Raw genomic sequence first — 18,105 nt, 5'->3', positions numbered from 1 at the left:
ACTATGTAGGGATTAGGGCAGCGAGATGTTGGTTCACATTGCACTTGAACTTCTGCATGTTAGTACAGTTGGGGAAGCAGTGACCTGGAATGGAATTCCAAAGTCTAGCAGTTCTGGGGAAGAAACTACTGGAGTAGAAAGATCTTTTACATCTAGGGATCTCTACAGTGTGGGGGTGGGATTTTGCAGCTTGTCGGGTCTATCGAGGGTGTTCACGTCGTGGGGGCACAAGTGCTTGCAGTTCTTCAGAGCATTCACCATTATAATACTTGTAGAACAGGCAGGGATGCAACGTTTCGACGATGGGACAGAGGCTGAAGTTTAAATGCCAGTTTAGGGCCTATCAGATTTGCGACTCTCTTTTGAACCCTGTCAAGGAGCGAGAGACTAGTAGCCGATGCACCGGCCCAAACATGACAGCAATACTCCATACATGGGCGAATAGTGGCCTTATAGAGGAACAGGATACTTTCGGGTGTTAGAAGTTTTCTAGCACGGTAGAGAGAGCCCACCTTCCTTACAGCGGCCCTGGCAATGCCCTCGATGTAATTGTTCCAACTCATGTTTCCTTTGAACGTTAGGCCAAGGAGCTTGAGAGACGTACTCTCAGATAAAGAGTCGTTGGCCATTGCTATAGGTGGTAGAGAAGGTTTCTTGTAATTATTGAATGAAACCAGTTTTGTCTTGGTGGCATTGAACGTTACCATCCATTTTTGTCCCCATTCCACTACTGATTGGAGGTCATCCTCTAGTGTTTCTGCCATTACTTTAGATACATGTTCGTTTGTTTTCCTGTCGTGCCTGCTATAGAGTGTGGTGTCATCAGCATATATACCCATCTCAGAGGCAATCTTGTCGGGGAGGTCATTTATGAATATCAGGAACAGCAGAGGTCCAAGGATAGATCCTTGGGGCACTCCCGCATTTATATCATATTGTTTAGATGTACGACCGTCGAGGACAACCTGGATTTTTCTCTTATCTAAGAAGGATTTAATTATGTTAAGTATTCTACCAGTGATACCGTAAGATCTAATCTTCCTGAGGAGACCCTCATGCCATACCCTGTCAAAAGCCTTAGATATATCTAGAGCTACCGCTCTGCCCTCTCCCGCTTTGTCCAGTGAATGGTATATGCGTTCAGAGATTACAGTGAGGATGTCTGCCGTGGAACGGGCTTGTCTAAATCCATATTGATGGTCGGTCAGAAGTTTAGCATCTGTAAGGTGCTGGACTAGAGCATGGTTAATTAAGGTCTCAAATATTTTGGCAAAAAGTGGGAGGAGGCTAATAGGGCGATAATTTAATGGGTCAGTTCTTTCGCCAGAATTCTTGAATACTGGTACTACAGAAGCAGTTTTCCAACAGCTCGGAAAGCAAGATTCATTAAGGCATTTGTTGTAGAGTTTGGAGAGAACTGGAGCTACTTCGGCTGAGCACTTTTTTAATAGCACAGCTGGGATGAGGTCGGGTCCACATGCTTTTGAAGTGTCAAGGTTTTTTATGATAGCATGCACCTGAGCAGGGGTGATTTTCAGATCGTCTAGCGTGGCGCCTGTCCGCATAGGAAATTGAGGTAGGGGGTGGTTTAGAGGGTCCAGTGTGGAGTTTGAGGCAAACCGACTGGCAAGCATGTTAGCCTTCTCGGTTGCTGAGCAAAGAACCTCGTGATTGTTGGTTAGTGGGGGAATTGTTGATTTCCCATTATTTACTACACTGTTGTAGATTTTCCAGAAGTCACGAGTTCCTAGTTTTTGTGCTTCGATGCGATTTTTAGTGGTTTCCGTAAATTCCCTCTTAGCTGTCACTATTTCTTTCTTAACGTTACTTCTAGCTTCTATGTACTTGTCTGTTTGAACTGGACTTATGTCGATTAAACCTGCGGAATGCATGCTGCCTTTGAGCAATGGCAGTTGCGCAAGTCGAAGTAAACCATTGGGGAGAGTGGGGCTTGCTATAGAATTTCCGCATGGGAACATGTGCTTCGATTGCAGTTTTGAACCATTCAGTGGTCTCGGTTGCACACTGTTCAGCAGGAAGAGAAAAAATATTTCCCCATGGGGTCTCTGATAAGATCTCTGATAGCTTCCCAGTCAGCCTTTTTATAATATCTCGTTGTTTTGAGCACTGGCTCTTCAGTTTTGGGTCTAGAGTTTAGGGCGATTTCAACCATTATCACCGCATGATCAGCGTTCCCAAATGGGCTGTTGGCTTTCGTTACACAATCATCAGGAACTGTGGTCAAAAACAGATCTAATAGTGATGCGTGTTGTTCTTCCTGATCAGGGAAGCGGGTTGGAAAGTAACAATTTGCGATAGGGAGTGAGATATAGAGAAGCTATGAGTTGCGCTGCCTGCTGCATCTGTGTAAGTAGAGAATCCAAGCCAGTTTTTGTGATGGACATTAAAGTCGCCAAATACATGTACTTGGGCGCTAGTGTCGAAGGAGAGTGCTGTGTCTATGCTGTCAGATACTTTGTTTATTATGGTGCAGTCTTGGGTCGAGGGAGAGCGGTAGAGAAAGTAAAAGTAGCTAATGTTGTGTTGCATGATTAGTCTAAAGCACATAAAGGCTTGATCATCCATTTCTAGGTTTGTTTCTCTAGTCAAGGGAAGGGTATTACGAATGTAAACTCAAAGTCCGTGCATATGTCTGTCAGAGTCCTTACGGCAGAGTGGGAGATATCCAGGCATGTTAAAGTAGTTATAGGGGATGGAGGAGTGTAGGTTAGTCTCACTTAGTGCTAAGATATCCGGGGTATTTGTTAGGAGAAATGCTTCAACATCAGCTAAATTAGTTCTAAGCCCACGGATATTTGTGAATGCAAGCCTCAAGGGAGGAGGCAAGTTGGATTTGTTTGACCCTAAGCCTGGTTTAAGCTTATTTTTAGATTGTACTGTCATCATGTTTTTTTTAACTAGTTTCAGTTGGGTTAGGGGAAGCCGAACAGGAGGTTATGCAGAATATCACACATCAGCTGACCCTCCATCAAATAGGACTGTGGCCTCAGGAAAGCCCACCGGGGATGAGTGCAGGGTCCCTTTCCATGCGCGCCATGGCACTGCAAACATCCTGATATTATTCAACTGTTGATGGAGCAGCCGCTCTAAGCGCTACCAAAGAGTTAGGCCTCCTGTACTACCAGTCGGAAACAGCAGCCAGTAACTGTCAATCCGGTACCCTCAACCCATCGGAGGAAGGTCAACCCAATCTAATTGCTCAGGCATATGTGGTACTCAAGCATTCTCAAGTGCCCAGCTTTAGGGGTGGGGTGTGTCGGGAGTGGGGAAACGGCGTTCATTGCCCTAGACAAGAAACAAGATCTACCACTGGGTGTTTCTGTCGAATCACTGTGATAGTATCTCTGCGTCTGACTAATAGGCAAAGAAGGAGTATGGAAGCCGGGCGATAGGCAGGACCTATCTACTCCTTAATCATTTTAGGTTTGCAAACCGGTAATTTGATTGAGTCACCAGCTCTAGGAAGGTTGTCATCCCTCCTCTTTGGTTTAGTTTCAGAGTTTTCCTTCTCCTAGATGGATGATCTGGAAAGATCTACTGGGTCCGTCACCACTGAGAGGGTTTGCTCCGCGCCTGGGTTCTAATCCAGGTATTTCTGCGACCCCGCGTGGTTAGTTAATGTTATTGGGTTAGTTTGTAGAGGTTATATCTGCTAAAATAGTTACACTCCTCAAAGTGGATTAGGGACATTGTTATTTCATTGTTACTGGATAAAGAGGTTGAGTAGAGCTCATGCAGTGTAAGCAACTATGATTGTAAGGAGGCTTGTTAGGAGGAGATAATGTGGTTTGAGGCTTTCTCTTTTGTATATATATATTTTTTATTTTTTCCTTTTATTTTTTTTAATTTTTTTTTTTATTCATGTGAGCTTGGGTCTAGTATAATATTAGAGTGTGAGTAGGTGTTAAGAATTGAACTACGAGTTGTGCCCAAACTATATTTTAGATGATAGCAGGGCATGAGATGTGAGTGCAATATAGTACGGGTAAAACAGTAAGTTTTGAGTCATGTGTAATTTGGTAAATAGATATATGGGCTGGTTTTAGTAGGTAACCTTGTTAAAAAAAGGGCATTACTATGCTTCCATTTCCATTGTTACTGGGAGAGGGTATAGGTAAAAATTCGTGCTGTGAAAGCAGCTAAATTTGCTACAGTATTGGATTGAGAGAGACGAGTTAATGTATGGTTAGATATAGTTTTGTAACTATATCAAACAATATTCAAATTATCAAACAATATTCAAATTATCAAACAATATTCAAATTAAACAAATCAGAAATCGTGGAACGTAAGTGGGCGGAGTCGCCAAACACTAGGTGTGTCAAAATTTTTAGATAATTTTTGACACCCCTAAAAACTCGTAATTTCTCTTTTTAAAGTGGGTTTGTTTATTTTCTTTATGAAATATACTTCCGAAATAAGCTATTAAAGTTGTTTAAAAATAATTGAAATATTATTATTTACTTTATAAAAAACAGTGTTTACAAAGTCCTTGCGCGTCTCCATGCAGCCATTTTTTATATGTAATTAAATCAATTAAATTTTACGAGTTAAATTTTTTTCAATTTTTAAACTTAAAAAATCTATCCAACTTTTTCTATTGGTTCAATTTTTACGATATTTCCAGGGTCAATGTGAAATTTTATGCTCTTTCCAATAAGCTAAATATAATATTCTAGGCAAGTGTTTTGTTTTAAATTACCCCCCCCCATTTTGAAATGCTTATTAAAATGAAAATAATTGATTTTCTCACCTCAAATTTATCTATCACAAATTGAAGATAAAAGATCAAATAAATTAAAATTAGCTAATTTAAATTTAATTTAAAAAATGAATAGTAATTTGCAAATTTACCTGTAAAGTCCAAAGTTTAAAAACTTTTTTTTAACATGAAATAAAATCAATTTAACAAGAAATAAAATCAATTGAACAAGAAATAAAATCAATTTAACAAGAAATAAAATCAATTTAACATGATTTAATATAATATACTTTAACATCAAAAAATTAAATCGCAAGTCTTTTACAAGAATGTAACTAGCAATTTGGATGTTAAAATAATAATTAAAAGTCAAAGAAGTTGAAATTAAGATTAAATTACTTCTAAATCAAAGATAAAACTACTGAATGTTTTCAAAACAAATGATCAGATAATGGAAAGTATTAGATGGAGGTTATACTTACATTTTTATGTATTCTTGTGATTTATCAGAGAAGAAAAAATATGTAAATTACCTTTAAAAAAATTCTTATGAAAAAGACAAGCTTAGTTATTGACTTTACAAAAGTCTGCAATTCAATGGGAGAAATTATTTGAACATTAAGCAGTCTTTTTTCTTTTAAGGTCACGGAGCTATACTGGAAAATTTGCCCTAAAGATATATGATATTTCGGAATAATTCTGTAAAACAGATTAAATAATTTGGTTCAACACAATGAATAGATGTGAAACATTACGATTTCTTTATTAAAACTGTATTCCAGGGTTCTACGGACAGGTTTATTTTTTAGTTGACCTTTGCCAACTAAATATTTTCGTTTACTAGCCAAATAGAAACATTACTAGCCACACCCACATGATGTTTAGAATATGATATCTTCGTTCTGTGACGAGGATGTACAACAAAGATTTTTTTGTATTATTTTAAATAAGTGTAATTCTAAATATACACTGAATTTTATGTCGATACTTGAAGGTATAAGCATTCAAATTTCCCCAGATGTTTTTTAAAAGCCTTTGTTAAACAAAAGTATATTGTTTTATTAAACTGTTTATTGTTTCAATAATTTGACTCTTCTCGTTTTATTAAAAAAGTTAAAAAAATATTTTTCACTCTGTAGTGGGCTTTGCAAATGTTAGTGACAGAAATACAATCACTAAACGATAAGCGTTTCATTATTTCTAGTCACCACTTTGAAAAAGCACTCACAAACGTGACTGTTTCACTCACCATGCAGAGCCCTGTATTAATAAAATTATAAAGTTTTAAATATATTTTTAAAATCAAGAAATAAAATCTTTTGGCCGTTAGAAAGGGAAATTTGCAACTAAAGGAAAATTATTGAAGGTAAATCCTAAGGGAAATTTTGTGAGAGTAAATACTTGGAGGTTGTTGTATTGTTGAAATACTTTGAATTTTCAACTCTGATAAAACTGAGATTCTGTGTAGATTGAAATAAAGAGGAATGGTAACAGTAGTTTCCAAGGGAATGAATAATCCTTAGGTATAGCCATAATCTGGGAAAGAGAATAAAATTACAATTGTACAAATAGGTTCATGTAGTTTTCTAAATGAATATCCTTTAGGAGGTATAGCTGCGTTCTTAACAAAAGCATAAAGTCACAATAGCAGAACTAATTCACAATGATTATTTGCTTTGTTGTTTCTGCTGTCAGTGTCAGTATTATCAAACTTTTTTTCACAGACTTCTAAACAAGATGAAAAAAAATAGAAAAAGGTGAAGTAGAATGTTGTTTAATATCGCATGTCAGATTTGGATAGGCTTCAGCAGACACCAAAAATAAATCTGCAAGGAGCTTGGCTCGTTCAAATTCTCTTCCAATCCGATCTTTTTAAACAAGAATGTTTAAAAAGATCAGCAAAACAGTTTCAGGTAGAAGTTAAGGACAGTCTACAGCAAGATGGTTTGTTATCATCATTAATTTTTTTGATGACATCTTCAAAAGAATTAAAAAGTATGCCACACATGCATTACACACTTGTTCTACAAGATGTGAAGTAACAATGCCTCATAAGGTGTGTGTGTGTGGGGGGGGGGGTAAAAGACAAAGCTCATCCAACGTGCATGCACTGTGATATAGTTTATTTGATTAGCAATGTAACCGTCATTTAAACACTAACTGATAAGACAACAATGATGCTGCTGAAAGCGAGTGTTGATTACTACAAGGCAATTAGTAATTGCAAAGTAGACTAGCCAGTGTCACATGTTGTACCGACAGGAAGGTGACTGAAGGCATGCTTTGGGTTTTTGTCTGCTGGTTCTGTGTGAGCATTTAAATCCCTGGCTACTAAAAGATCTGATGATGGTTTATGGCCGACAATAGACTAAAGTTCATGACAAAAAGGTGTCCTTTTCCTCTTCAGTTTCATTGAGTATTGGTGCATACAGAGATGATGCTAGCATTTAGATCAAAGTCCTAACACTGTTTTAGCTAACCTATGTGTGATCACTTCTATTCTAGAAGAGCTTCATGATTAACTGGTGATAGATTGAGTTCATTCAGTGTGTAGCATGGATATACTCCAACCAGGGATTCTAACAACTCTTATACTTAGAACAATAATGCCCAGCACAATTGATAGCATCCCCAATAATGTGAAGACTGGTGAATCTGTTGTACAAGCAATGGACGCCATAGCAACAAGAGGACGTTTCAATGGAATAGATTTGAAGGTAGAGTCGCAAATCCTACCTTTTAGACCATCCTGTTAAAGGTGAGACATCCACAGAGTTCATTCAGTGCGTAGCATGGATATATTCCAACCAGGGATTCTAACAACTCCTCTCGTTCAATTCAGAACAATAATGTCCTGCACAACTGAAAACATCCCAAATAACCTGAAGACTGGTAAATCAGTTGTACAAGCAGTGGATACCATAGCAACAATAGAAAGTTTCAATGAAATAGATTTGAGGGAAGAGTCGCAAGTCCTACCTTTCAGACCATCTTGTTTGCTGTGAAATATTCACAGACTCAGAAACAGGATGACTGGGAAGCTGACATATTTTGGACAAATGCTGCAAGAATTTAGAGTGAAATATAGCATGAGTGATTGTGTCGAAAAAACAGTTCTCGGTACGTAATGTTGTTGTTAATATGTGGCGTCCCAATGCATTGTAGACTGTTTCAAAGAACATAAGAAAAAAAGAGTAAAGAAATTAAACTTACTTTCAGGTTTTAACAAAACACTTTTATTCTCTCATTCTGCAGCAACACATTAGTTCTAATCAAGGCTGTGATGTCACACACGTGTCTCTAATGTGATCATCACTCTCCGTACATGTTCCTTTTATAATCATTTTTCTTTTTGCTTGCCCTTGCTATGACGTCATTTCACACATGGCTCAGTCATTTGCATACAGCTGCCATATGTGCATTTGCAATATGTTACATGAATTCATAGGCAACTGAAGTGAATGCAGTGGTAGGACAGCTGTTGAGGTTAGGTTTTTAGATGCTTGCATCTTTTGTATTTACTTTCCAAATTGTTTTTTTCACAAAGAGTCACCACTTATCAAGGCCAGGAAGCCTCTTGATGATAAAGGTTAATGAATGTACAGTAGTCAATGTGACCATATTGTATTGTTAGTAGTGAAAATTGTCAATTGGATTACTTATCGGGACAGCTCATCAAGAACATGTTTACATTGGACTTTAAGACAATATTATAGTCAGCTGGAAACGGAAGAAAGTTCCGCAGGCACACAGTCCTAGGACAGAAGCCTTTTACATGAAATCTATGTTTAAGTTTAAACACAAATGAAGAGTGGAGGAAATTATTGATAGGGGTTTCAGCTAGAAAAGTGTTTCCATGAAAGTTTGGCAAAGGGGGGGGCAACCATAGATTGAAGCTCAGATGATCATTTGCCAATAAAAATAACGATAAAAGAGGCAGGTTCGCAACATCTTTTCAGTGGGAAAATGGTTACAGCAAAGAGAAAAGAGCATCCTCCACTAGACTACAAAGTCTATTTTGAACTCTGTCAAACAGGATGAGGTGCTTCTAGCAGCTTCTGCTCAGATGTGACAACAGCACTCAATCCCTAAACGTACTTGGCTTTTATACTAGTAGAGGATTACATCAGCGTTGAGATATCTACTTAAGTGGTAGAATGATCCCACTATTTTTTCAGGAATATCAGCAACATATTTGATGCATGTGTTCTATTTCAGATCAGGAATAAAGCTCAGACCAAGACGCTTGTCAAAACAGGGAGCTTCCCCAAAAAGAGACATTTATTTCAATTGATATCAGACAGGAATCAAAGCGTTTATGATGCAAATATAGAAGCTTGGTTTAAGACACATTAAAATAAATAACCACCTCTTTTCCCATTGCATCCCATGCTCAAGATCAATGAAGAGAGAATCAGAAAGAACTTGGTCATTTATGACCTTTGAAGTGTTGCCATAGATGGGAGTGTCATCAACATAAATGTCTACAAATGATCTTAGAGTGTGATTTGGGAGAGCATTGATGTAGATCAGGAAGAGTTGGGCCTAAGATTGAACCCTAAGAGACTCCAGCATTAATACTGTGAGCTTCTGATTTCTGCCCATTAATCGCTACTCTTATGAACCTATCAGAGAGAAATTATTTTATAATTGAGAAGAGATTTCCAGCTATATCATAGCTGGAGATCTTGTGGAGTAAACATCTATGCTATTGGTTGTTGTTTTTTAAGCAATACATTTACATTTATTCGGTGATCAAAAATGTGAAAATGTTAAGAGCTGATTAAACATAAACGAAAAAAACTTTTTTGTTGTTACTGTTGCTTAATAAAAAAAACTATATACATTTAAATGTAACCTGTATGTGTTTGTCAGGTTGACAAACGAACCTGATGAAGAAATGGAAATTGATGATACCATGTGGATAGTAGAAAGCAACACAGGATGATATATACATAATTTCTCTGGTGACCAAAATTCATACTGTAGTCACGTGGTGAGGATGTAGAGGTAAAAGAGTTATTGACTAATGTGTTGGAATAGAATCTAGGAGTTATCTGTTAATTATATAAGTTCTACTGAGTTATCTGCCCCTTAAGTAAATAAATAAATGCAGATTTCATTAAAGATTGTTGGGTTCTTGCATCTTGGTGACTTGGTGAATCTTATTTTCATATGTTGGAGAACGGTCATTTATTTTGCGTGTATATTTTCATTAAAAAAATAAATATTTCTTATAGACACTAAAATTTTCCTTAACATGTTAAATAACGTTTTATGTTCCTAGTAGTGGTGTTTAAAGGGTTTATTTTAACTCAATTATACCTTTTTTCTCCTTTTTCGTTTATGTATTTCTGGCCATCAGAGGGATTATGTTAAAACCAAGCTTCTCTCTTTACATCATCATCTATCTAAAACCAAGCTTTACATCATCATTTATCTAAAACCAAGCTTCTCTCTTTACATCATCAACATTCTGATCCACATCTGGCATCAATTGAAATGAATGGCTCTCGTCTTCAGGAGGCCTCAAGTTTTGACAAGCTTCTGGGCTTGACCATTACTCCTGATCTTAAATGGAACACGTACATCAAATCTGTTGCCAAGGCCGCTGGAAAAATGGTGGGATCTTTCTATCGATCTGGTAGATACTGATGCTATTCTCTATCTATATAAGAGCCAGGTACGTCCAAGGATGGAATACTGTTGCCACATCTGGGCAGGAGCTCCTAGAAAGGACTTGTCCTGCCTTGATAGAGTTCAAAATAGACTTCATAGCCTCGTAGATGTCCTTTTCTCTTCCTTGCAACCTCTATCTCACAGAAGAAATGTTGCGAGTTTGTCTCTGATGTATCGTTATTTTCATGGAAAGTGTTCGACTGAGCTTCAATCTATGGTTCCCCCTCGCCAAACTTTCACAAGAAACACTCGTCTAGCTGTAAACACTATCAAAAATTCCCCCCACTCTTTATCTGTGCCTAAACCTAAACGTAGATTCCATGAACAAAGCTTCTTCCTTAGAATTGCACGCCTGTGGAATTGTCTTCCGTTTTCCTGCTTTCCGGCTGACTACAATATGGTTGTCTTCAAGTCTAACGTAAATAAGTTCTTGATGAGCCGTTCCATATAAGTTATCAAATTTACCAAATTTTCATTCCTAGTGATTACTATATTGTCCAATTTCTACTGTACACTCTTTAACCCTTATCCTTGAGTGGCCTCTTGGCCTTGATAATGTGGTGACGCCTATGTAAAAAAAAAGTAGGTAATAATAAGTAAATTTCGAGGTTATTAAAAAAAAAAGACTTTAATCGTGTTAGCTGGTGAAAAATATAATTGTTTAAATACTGTTAAAAATCCACCAAATATATGTCAGCCTATGTCACGGTAACATATAGAGAGAGATTTTTTAACAGTATTTTGTGTAGCTTTTTTTTTTTTTAATTCTTAACTACTTTTCCCAAACTTATCGTGTTCAAAAAGAGCCGGGCACCATTTTTAACTTTCCCATACATCGGTAAACAGTGTGTTTTTCGAGCTGAATAAACATGTTACATTTAATAAAATTACTAAAAAAAAATTCCAGTTAGGTAGAAAAGTAACTTATCTTGCCTTTGATAACATTTATTTATTATATATTTGTTTTTGAGAACTTTTTCCAATCTCTGTGTATAGTAAAAAAAACCCTTGAACTCTCACGTGTCTTACGATCATTTTTCATCCAATTCTACTTTATTTAATTTTATACTTCATATATTTACGTAATTTTTTGATATAATCATCTTAAAAATACGAGGAATACGTAGATACCATTGTTTTCATGTGAAATTCAGTTTTACGATTTCTGAAATTTCGTTCTAATAGTGTAGAAACGCTAATAATTTTCAAGGTACTCAAAAAAAAATAATAAATCAATAAATAAAAAAACAAAACGAAACAATAAAACCCATTGGCGCAATTTCTATAGTAGCATTCTTCGTTTATATGTAATCATGGAATGTTGAGTTATTTCTCTATTAAAAGAAAGGAACTAATAATGAGTTGGACGTGCCGCCCCTATAGTAAAAAGTAGACACCACCAAAAACGGCCGAAAAATCAAATTGTTGTTTTTTAAAACGAAATTACATTTATTAAAATCCATTATTTCTGAGTAACTTTTTTTTCCAGAAAGATAAAACCCTGAATTTTATCATATAGAAAGCAGAATAGTGTAAACCTTTTTCTACTATTTTTACTTAAATTTTAAAATGTTTCCAAAAGTTAACAATTGACACTTTTTGTCTTGCACAAAAAACGTATACAAAAAAAGGGGTCTTTGAAAGAATGAATTTGTTTATTTCTTGTTTAATTAAAATTTAGGGTGATTTTCTATGAGAATATGCAAAAATATTATAATATAAGTACCTGGATTTCAAATAATTTCACTTATACATATAGGCAACCAGTTACTTCGAGTCGATTTGAGACAATGTTTACATTTGTACTTGATAAAAAGCAAACTACGGAAGACCAACAGGCCAAAAAAAAACTTTTTTTTCAGTGACGAAAATTTCAATGTATTATTAACGCTGAGGCTGGCCAGTACCATAGGTGACCATTTGTATGACTTTGGTTTTTAATGTGTATGTGTGTGGGGTCAGGCTCCCCAAAATGGAGGGGGCAATTTAAAGCAGTTTAAAAAAATTTATTTCAGCGCGTTTCGCCCACCGTAGTCGAAAGGCGGCAAATGTTTCCAAACAGGATCGAAAAAATGATGCTATTTTTAACACAAAGGGTACAATATTTATCGATTTTTTTATATCGATTCTTCAAAGCATTCCCTGTTTAATAATGGCCATGCATTATTCGGCTCGCTAAAAAAAAAACATTGTTAATTTAATTATGAAAGATTTTAAAAATGGCTTTTTTCGTATATATATTTTTAAAAAAATTTGTTTTGCTTAAATATAGGCACCGCCAAAAATGGCCGCAAAATCAAGTTGTTGTTGTTTTTTAAAACTAAATTACATTTATTAAAATCCATTAGTAACTTTTTTTTTCCAGAAAGATAAAACCCTGAATTTTATCATATAGAAAACAGAATAATTTAAAACTTTTTCTACTATTTTTAATTCAATTTTAAATGTTAAATTTTCCCAAAAAGTTAACAATTGACATTTTTTGTCTTGCACAAAAAACGTACTTAAATATTAAAAAAAAAGGGTTTTTGAAATAATTTATTTATTTATTTATTGTCTAACTAAGATTTAGGATGATTTTCTAAGAGAATATGCAAAAATATTATAATATAAGTACCTGAATTTCAAATAATTCCACTTATTCATATAGGTAACCAGATATTTCGCGTCGACGTAGAGTTCAGATCGACTCTGTTTACGTTTTCTTTTGATAAGAAGAAAACTATGGAAGACCAAACAGGCCAAAAAAACTTATTTTTCAGTGACGAAAATTTCAATGTATTATTAAGCTGAGGCTGGCCAGTACCAGATGGGTTACCATTTGTATGAGTTTGGTTTTTAATGTGTATGTGTGTGGGGGCCAGGCTCCCCAAAATGGGGGGGGGCAATTTAAAGTAGAATAAAAAAAAATTATTTCAGTGCGTTTGGTCCACCGTAGTCGAAAGGCGGCAAACGTTTTCAAACGAGATCGAAAAAAATGATGCTATTTTTAACACAAAGGGCACAATATTTATCGATTTTTTTTTTTTATATCGATTATTCAAAGCATGCTCTGTTTAATAATGGTCATGCATTATTCGGCTCGCTAAAAAAAAATGTTTAATTTATTTATCAAAAATTTTAAAATGTCTTTTTTCGTATAAATATTAAATTTTTTTTTTTTTTTGTTTTGCTTAACTTAAATTAATTATTTTACTTAACATATTCACCGAATTTCACACTTCAAAACTCAAAAGCGGGATAATTAAACACAATCGAAGTTCTGATATTCAGACGTCAAAATAAGGTATGCAAACAATTTTTTTTTTAAATCTATAATTCTGTCCCTTACAACAACACAATATGTTTTGTTCAGTTTCAGATGATTATTTTAAGCATATCTGTTCCCACTTCAAAACAAGGGGGTTTTGTAAGCAAAAAAAAAAAATATATATATATATATATATATATATATATAAATATCGTTTATGAAAAATTAGTACACTGTTATAAAGTTCATTCTTCTCCTAATAATCGCTGAAAATTTCGTATTGATCGGATAATTACCTGATTTTTGGTAGATTTTTAAAAAGACGGTCCGTCAAAAAGTACTGACCTGCCCCCCCCCCAGTTTTGGCGGTGCCTACTTAAATATATATATATATATATATATATATATATATATATATATATATATATATATATATATATATCCTTTATGAAAAATAAGTACACTGTTATAAAGTTCATTCTTTTCTTAATAATCTCTGAACATTTCGTATTGATTGGACAATTAACTGATTTTTGGTAGATTTTTAAAAAGACGATCCGTCACAAAGTACTTACCTGCCCCCCCCCCCCCCAACCTCAAAGTTTTGGGGGTGCCTAGTAAAAAGGCACCTTCAAAAGCAATAAAATTAACAAATACTTACTTTCTGTTCAGCAAACTTCTTTTAACAAAGAAACGATTATAAGATGATTGACGGGTGGAATTAAACCTTTTTAAGATGGCGACTGAAAAAGCAAGGTCGCAGAAAATTAATTTTTTGTGATTTAATATTTTTTACAAATTTGCTACATTTTTTTAAATTACAAAATATTATTTAATTGTTAAAAATTAATGTCAATCACGCATATTAATTTACTCGAGCCATTGCCACGTCATAGGAAATAGACGATGATAGCGTGGCTACCGAGAAAGAAGGCCGCTGACAGCGTAACGTCACTTCCTAATTAAGTTGTAGGTATAGACAGCTTCCAGTATTCAACCACGTGGTCATGCTAACAGGTATAAAAAAATATGGCTACCAATATGTGTTACCGATTGTCCATGTATGTTCTAAAGAAAAAGAATAATTCTCCATTCGGAAAATAATTAATTGCACATTTGGGATAGTTTTAATCAAAATATCGTAAGTGAATTCGTGTTTGAACTTTCATTATTATTGGAGAAAGTCGAATATTTCATTTTATTTATTTATTTATTTTTTTTTTACTGCAAAACAAACAATTTTGGGGGTTGTATTACTGTACACATAGATTCGAAAAAAGTTGTCACAAAACAAATATAGAACAAATAAATGTTATCAAAAGCAAGATAAGTTACTTTTCTACCAAACTGGATATATTTTTCGTGTTTTTATTCAATGTAATATGTTTATTCAGCTCGAAAAACATACATTGTTTACCGATGTATTGGAAAATTCAAAATGGTGCCCGACTCTCTCTTTAACACGGTAAGTTCGGGAAAAAGTGTTATAAATAATAAACTAGACAAAATACTATTAAAAAAACACCGAATATATGTCAACCTATGTCACGGGAATATATATTGAGCGAGTTTCTAACAGTATTTTTTCTAGTTTTATATATTTTAGGTAATAATGCACATCCCATAATATTTTTAAAAATATTTTTACATGTTTATTGTTTTAAAATTTAAAATTGATTTTCTAAGTTTTCCTTTTTCTACCTAGCTTTGTAAGTTTTTGGTGTTTAAACTTATTTTAAACAGTTTATTTAGTTAAAAAGAAATAACATTTAGTTAAAGAGAAATAACAAGTAATGTCGCACTCGACATTACTTAGTAAATAATTTTTAACAAAAAAATGTCCGAAAATTAAAGAAAATACTGAGATATATACAGTTTTAAAACGAGCCTCCAAAAGAAAAAAAAATTGTATATTTTTACCAAATTACCGGTCTGCAAACCTAAGTTGCTTAAGGAGTAGATAGGCCCTGTCTATCGCCAGCTTCCATACTCCTTCTTTGCCTATTAGTCAGGCGCAGAGACACTACCACAGGCGATCGACAAAACACTTAGTGGTAGATCTTGTTTCTTGTCTAGGGCATTGAATGCCGTTCCCCCACTCCTGACACATCCCACCCCTCATAACTGGGCACTTGGGAGTGCTTGAGTACCACGCATGCCTGTGCAATTAGATTGGGGTGATCTTCTTCTGATGGGCTGAGGGTACCGGATTGACAGTTCCTGGCTGCTATTTCCGACTGGTAGTACGGGTGCCCTAACTCTTTGGTAGCGCTTAGTCTATCAACAGTTGTATAATATCGGATTGTTTGTAGTGCCATGTCGCGCATGGAAAGGGACCCTGCACTTATCCCCGATGGGCTTTCCCGAGGCCACAGTCCTAGTTGAAGAAAGGTCAGCCAATTGGTCTACTTGTGTTGCATGTCTGATATCCTGCATAACCTCTTGTTCAGCTCTCCCTCACCTAACTGAAACTCTTTAAAAACATGATGACACTAAAATCTAAAAATAAGCTTAAACCAGGCCTAGGGACAAACAAATTCAACTTGCCTCCTCCCTTGAGGCTTGCATTCACTAACATCCGTGGGCTTAGAACTAATTTAGTTGATGTTGAAGCATTTCTCTTAACAAATACCCCGGATATCTTAGCACTAAGTGAGACTAACTTACACTCCTCCATCCCCTCTAACTACTTAAACATGCCTGGCTATCTCCCACTCTGCCGTAAGGACTCTGACAGACATATGAACAGACTTGGAGTCTACATTCGTAATACCCTCCCCCTGACTAGAGAAACAAACCTAGAAACGGATGATCAAGCCTTTATGCACTTTAGACTAAACATACAACGCAACATTAGCTACTTTTATTTTCTCTACCGCTCTCCCTTGACCCAGGACTGCACCATAAAAAACAAAGTCTCCGACAGTATAGACACAGCACTCTCCCTTGACACTAGCACCCAAGTCCATGTATTTGGTGACTTTAATGTTCACCACAAAAACTGGCTTGGATTCTCTACTCACACAGATGTAGCTGGCAGCACAACACATAGTTTTGCTATATCTCACTCCCTATCACAAATGGTTACGTTTCCAACCCGTTTCCCTGACCAGCAAGAACAACAAGCATCACTTCTAGATCTGTTTCTGACTACAGTTCCCGAGGATTGTACAACAAATGCTAACAGCCCACTCGGGAATGCTGACCATGCAGTGATAATGGTAGAAATCGCCCTAAATTCTAGACCCAAAACTGAAGAGCCAGTGCTCAAAACAACGAGATATTTTAAAAAGGCAGACTGGGAAGCCATCAGAGATGTTATCAGAGATGCACCTTGGGGAAATATTTTTTCTCTTCCTGCCGAACAGTGCGCAAATGAGACCACTGAATGGTTCAAAACAGCAATGGAAGCACATGTTCCCGTGCGGAAATTTTATAACAAGCCCCACTCTCCCCAATGGTCTACTTTGACTTGCGCAACTGCCATTGCTCAAAGGCAGCATGCATACCGCAGATTTAACCGACATAAGTCCAGTTCAAACAAACAGAAGTACATAGAAGCGAGAAATAACGTTAAGAAAGAAATAGTGACAGCCAAGAGAGAATTTTCTGAAACCACTAAAAAAAACATCGAAAATTAGGAAATCGTGACTTCTGGAAAATCTACAACAGTGTAGTAAACAATGGGCAATCAACAATTCCCCCACTAACCAACAATCACGAGGTTGTTTGCTCAGCAACCAACAAGGCTAATATGCTTGCCAGACGGTGTTCCTCGAACTCCACACTGGACCCTACCAACCACTCCCTGCCTGACTTTCCTTTGTGGACAGACGCCACACTAGACGATCTAAAAATCACCCCTGCTCAGGTACATGCTATCATAATAAATCTTGACACTTCCAAAGCATGCGGACCTGATCTCATCCCAGCTGTGCTATTAAAAAAGTGCTTAGCCGAAGTAGCTCCAGTTCTCTCCAAACTCTTCAACAAATGCCTTAATGAATCATGCTTTCCGGGCTGTTGGAAAACCGCTTCTGTGGTACCAATATTCAAGAATTCTGGCGAAAGAACTGACCCATCAAATTATCGCCCCATTAGCCTCCTCCCACTTTTCGCCAAAATATTTGAGACCATAATTAACCATGCTCTAGTCCGGCACCTTACAGATGCTAAACTTCTGACTGACAAACAATATGGATTTAGACAAGCCCGTTACACAGCTAACATTCTCACTGTAATCTCTGAACGTATATACCATTCACTGGACAAAGCGGGGGAGGGCAGAGCGGTAGCTCTAGATATATCTAAGGCTTTTGACAGGGTATGGCACAAGGGTCTCCTCAGGAAAATTAAATCATACGGTATCACTGGTAGAATACTTAGCATAATTGAATCCTTCTCAGACAAGAGAAAGATCCAGGTTGTCCTCGACGGTTGAACATCTAAACAG

This window comes from Euprymna scolopes, chromosome 45 (assembly GCF_053919585.1).
Source record: "Euprymna scolopes isolate OS-2025 chromosome 45, ASM5391958v1, whole genome shotgun sequence".
Lineage (NCBI taxonomy): Eukaryota > Metazoa > Mollusca > Cephalopoda > Sepiida > Sepiolidae > Euprymna > Euprymna scolopes.
Note: the sequence above shows the minus strand (reverse complement) of the source record.